The sequence below is a fragment of the Elephantulus edwardii genome, unplaced genomic scaffold (genome assembly GCF_000299155.1).
Source record: "Elephantulus edwardii isolate Elephantulus edwardi_28Jun2011 unplaced genomic scaffold, EleEdw1.0 scaffold00313, whole genome shotgun sequence".
Classification (NCBI taxonomy): Eukaryota; Metazoa; Chordata; class Mammalia; order Macroscelidea; family Macroscelididae; genus Elephantulus; species Elephantulus edwardii.
The window spans coordinates 2,476,621-2,481,786 of record NW_006400063.1 but is presented as its reverse complement, the minus strand read 5'-3'; positions in this window follow the sequence as shown (position 1 = coordinate 2,481,786).

The following is a 5,166-nucleotide window of genomic DNA, read 5'->3' as shown; positions in this document are numbered from 1 at the left end:
GGGCTGTTTTACAACTCGAAAGTTCACATGCAAGGTAGAGGTGAAGTAAGGAACTGCTTATGAGGTTTTCTGTCCATTCCAACAACTAAGAGATAGTGAGAAGAGTTGGGACCTCAGAAGGCTTTTAGGACCAATTAGTAGGCTCTGTGTCCAGGAGAAAATGAATATACTTACCAGTAATATTGTTGGACATCTTTCATGATTTTAAACCATGTAGTGCTTCCTTGCTCTGTTCTGACAATGGTTCCTGATCCAAGTATAGCTTTCGCAGGAGCACAATCTTATGGGAATCTGGGATTTCTATTCTTCACAGAGTTAGCCACAGTTTGTTGTGATCCATGCAGTCAAATACCTTTGTAAATTCAGTGGGACACAGATAGACATTTTTCTGACTCTCTACTTTTAGCGAAGAAAGATCCATCTAACTTTGGTTATGCCACAGTCTCTTCAGCACTCAGCCTGTACACCTGGAGATTTTCTGTTGTTGGGCTGTTCGAGTAGTTTTTGGATAATTTTCAGCAGGATCCTGCTTGCATGTGATATTAATATTATTATTTGATAATTTCAACACTCTTTCGGGTGACCTTTTTTTGAAAGGAATACAACTACATATTTCTTCCACTCAGTTGGCCAGGTGGTTGTCCTCCATATCTCTTGGCACAGCCTGGTGAGTATGTCCATGGAAGTGTCTGTTTGTTGAAATATGTCATTTGGTATGCTGTCAATACCTGGAGCCTTGCTTTTTGCCAATTTCTTCAGAGCAGCTTAAACTTACTCCTTTATCACCATAGGCTCTTGATCATATACTGTTTCATAAAATTTTTTTGTGTCAGCCAGTTCTTTTTGGTATAGTGACTCTGTGTATTCCTTTCATCTTCTTTTGATGCTTGCTGGGTCATTCAACATCCTGCCACACACTGAATATCTTTTTATAGTAGGGATTATTCCACTGGGATGAAATGGAGGCATCTCAAGTATCAATGATTTTCTAGTTTGTTTAGTGGAAAATAGTAATTTGCAAGGAGCAGATGCCCTGTGATGCTATTTAAGCGAAAACCCCCACAGTTAAAAGAGTGAATTTCTATGGTTTAAATATGCAAGGTTTTGAGGAACAATTGGAGATACAGATGGTAAAGCCATACTGGTTATGTGAGGGGTTAGGGAAATTCTAGATGGGCTTTAGCTTTATCTGTGTTATGTGACTCAGGTGAATGTATTAATTTGTTACATGCTGTTGTTATTATGTGCCATTGAGTTGTCTTCAGTGTATAGCAACCTTATGAACAATAGCACTGAACTCTTCCCTATCCTGAGTTAATTTCATTGTCTCCAGCACATCTACCCTCATTACCCCAGTTACTGTGTCAGTCCATCTCATCAAGGGTCTTCCTCTTTTGTGCTTTTCCTTCACACTTCCAAGCATGATGTCCTTCTCCAAGGACTGGTGATTGCTCTTTCCTTACAACATGCTTATAGTATATGAGTAGGAAGTTCAAAATCTCCACCTCCAAGAAGCAACTGGTTTCATTCTCTCTAGAACAGACCTTTTTGTTCTCTTGGCAGTTCAGTACTCTTGCCCAGCACCTCAACTCAAAGACATCAGTTCTTCTTCTGTCATCTGTTGTCATTGTCCAGCTCTCTGACACATAGCAAATAATTGTGAAGACCATAACCTAGATCAGACTCACTTTGGTCTCTAGACTGATAACACTGCTGTTCAATACTCAGGAAAGGTCCTCGACAGCCTTCTTGACTGCTAGTGCAAGAGTGTTTGTGGATCCAAGCAAGATGAAATTGCTGACAGTTTCAGTCTCTTTTCCCATCTATCATGGTGCTGCCAATTGGCCCAGTGGTGAGAATCTTTGTTTTCTTCATGTTGTGTTTCAATCCATATTGAGCACTCCAGCCCTTGACCTTCTGCAACAAACTGTTCAGGTACTATAGTTTCAGCAAACAGGGTTGTGTCATCTGCATAATGCAGGTTTTTGCTTAGTCTTCTTCCAATTCTGATAGCTACATTCTTTCTCAAAAAGTTTAGCCTCCTCGTATGAGCTTTTCTGCTTATAAATTGAAAAGGTATGGAGACAGGTTCCTGATACATCCATTTTCTAATTGTGAACCATGCAGTGTTTCTTTGTTCTATCCTGATGACTGCTCCCTGTTCCAAGTACAGGTTTTGCATGAACACAATCAGGTGTTCTGGGGTTCCCATTCTTCTCAAGATTAAACACAATTTCTTTTGATTCACACAATCAAATGCATTTACATAGTCAACAATACAAAATTAAAAAGACAAAGTAAGCATAACCTATTCAAAACACATGATCAGGTTGAGAGGCAATGATGTTTTCTCTAGGTTTTACCATGTAACTTGGGTGTGGTATAAGGTTGGTAATGGGGACAAACAGCTTGTTCTAGTGTGCTTGTTTGGAAATGTTAGTCCTAAATTATTCTTGGAATGTTGGTTAGAAGAGCCTGGAATACACAGTGGTTTTCAGAGATTGTATTTTCTTGTAACAAGGCCCAGTGGGCACATCAGTTGAAATGTTTTCCATGTTGTAGCCTCCTGCTCCTGCCTCCTGGGATTTGATCTATTTGTTTTTCACCACTGTGCCTTTTGGCAGCACCGTGATGGATGGAGAGGAGATTGAGGTTGTTAACAGTGATAGCTTGCTCAGCTCCACAATCAACATTCTTTGTACCAGCAGCCAGAAAATCAAAAGACGAGTTGCATTAAGTAAATCTGCTATCAGGGACTTTTCCTGAGTACTAAGAAGCAATGATGTCAGTGTAGACTACAGTGTACCTGATCCAGTCCATGGACTTCACAATTACTTGCTATGCATCAGAAAGCCGCATAATGATTAAGGATGATAGAAGAAGAATTGATTCCTTTGAGTTGTGGTGCTGGAGAAGAGTCTTGAACATACCATGGACTGCCAAGAAAATAAATAGGTTTGTCTTGGAGAAAGTGAAACCAAGTTTCTCCTTAGAGGCTAGGATTTTGAAGCTCTATCCCACATGCTTTGGACATGTGGCAGAAGGGATTGATCCATGGAAAAGGACATCATACTCGAGGGGTGGAGGCACAGTGCAGGATATGAAGACCCCAGATGAGGTAGATTGATACAGTGACTAACACAATGGGGATAGGTGTGCCAGAGTCAGTGAGATTGGCTCAGGACAGGGCATACTTCAGATCTATTGTACATAGGGTCACCATGAGTCACAAGCAACTCAATGGCACATAACAACAACAACAACAGCAACAACATATGCCTCTTAAATTTCTCCCTCTTGGACCCCACTCTCTGTTGCCTTTTCCCACCATGAAGTTCTCCCTGTTGGAATTAAGTCAAGTCTGGACACCCTATATAGCTGTGGTTGAAATGAGAAGGGCTTTGTGTACATTTCGTGCCATAGTTTTCCCAGATTCAGCATAGATCATGTGCACTGTTTGTACTGCCAGGCTTTAGTAACAAAATGCTGCTGTGAGATGAGTGCCCACGCTTCAGTCTCCCTTGCCTGGACAAAGAATTGAGTCAGGTAAGAGACAGAAGAAAGAATGGTGACAGCAGGAGGCACCATGGAGTGTATAGCAGTTTCAATGGCTCTTTTAAGAGCTACTGCTTAGTGTTTATTATAGTGACCAGGGCCCACAAACTCAGTGACAGGCAAAATCAAGGATGTCCAACTGGCTGAGAAGAAAGGTGAGGAGACAGGAGTAGAGGTAAAAGTAAAGGCAGTTTACTAGTGAAAGTATAAGTGAAGGCAGAATGTTCCAGAGCAAGGTCCAGTGCACTCTCCACAGAAAGGAGTAGAGAGGACCACAGGCTGTCAGGGATTAGGTACTTAGCCAATTTATTTTGTCCTGGGGCATGCTTTATGCAACAACGTAAGTGATGTTTGTGCAGATGGAGTGGTGTTTCTGGAGGTTCCCACTCTGGTCCTTTGTGATAATGTTGATTTGTGTGTGTGTGTGTGTGCCTAAAACGCTGATTAGATGTCTCTACTATGCATGTCAGCATTCTAAGGCACTGACTAATCTATTCCTTATAAGGTATAGATATCTATGACTCCTTGGTGCTAATTTGTTAAGGACTAGACTTTGCCTTTTATAGGCTTGGGCTGGGTACTACTAGGTTGTTGGCACAGTTCCAGCAGATACTGTAAAGCACTATATGATTTCAACTTTGCATTTAACTCTACCTTTTGCTTTTGCCCTAATTATTTAACAGTTTTCTGACACCTAATAATAATATGAAAGTCACAAAGTCACAGTAGCATTACAGGGTTTTATTCCAGGTTAAAGTTGACAAAGGTGATCTTATAATGTAGTAAGCAGCTCTTATACCATCACCTTTAGAATAACACAGGCTTGAATCTGGTGTGGTATCAGGCTGTTCTTGCACTGCAGGGTGGGCCTGCGAACTCTGTAATGGGCTTGGTAAAGGTGGTGGTATGGTTGACATTTCTTGCAAATCTGAACTCTCTGTCATGGAGATTTTAAAGTCTAGTGTAAAGAATTCCTAGAGAAGAATATTATGTAAATTTTATTAAAATTATTTTTCATACAAATTTTAAATTTAAAGCAATTTAAAGGAAGTACAGAGATTCCCCATTTTTATCATCAATTTATCTTTGTAGCATTTTTCATTCTTGTGATGTTAAAATTGAGAAATTATTATTATTATTATTAGCTATTCACTCCCTGTATTATGCAATTCTGTGAGTTTTCCAAATACACAATATGTGTCTACCATTATAATATTAGAATAGTGTTTCTACCCTAAAAATGCCTGCTGTGCCACTGGTTCATTTGTTCATCCTCCTCTATGAATTCTTAATCATTCATCTTTTTAATTTTTCTAAGGTTTTCTTTGGGTGATAGACTTGGTTAGTGCATTTGATTGCTAACTGAGATTTTTGGGATCTGAGTCAACTAATTTACCTCCAAAGAGGGTGTTGTTATATATTGAAAACCCTGTGGAGCAGAAGTATGCATTAATACTCCTGGGACTAAATGACTTGAAATTGACTAGACTGAAGTGAGAAAAATAGTGTTGTCTTTTTCATATCACAGAATTAGAATCATACAATAAGTAGCACTTTCAGGCTCACATTTCACTTAGCCTTATATACTCTCAAGGCTCCTCTCCATACTTT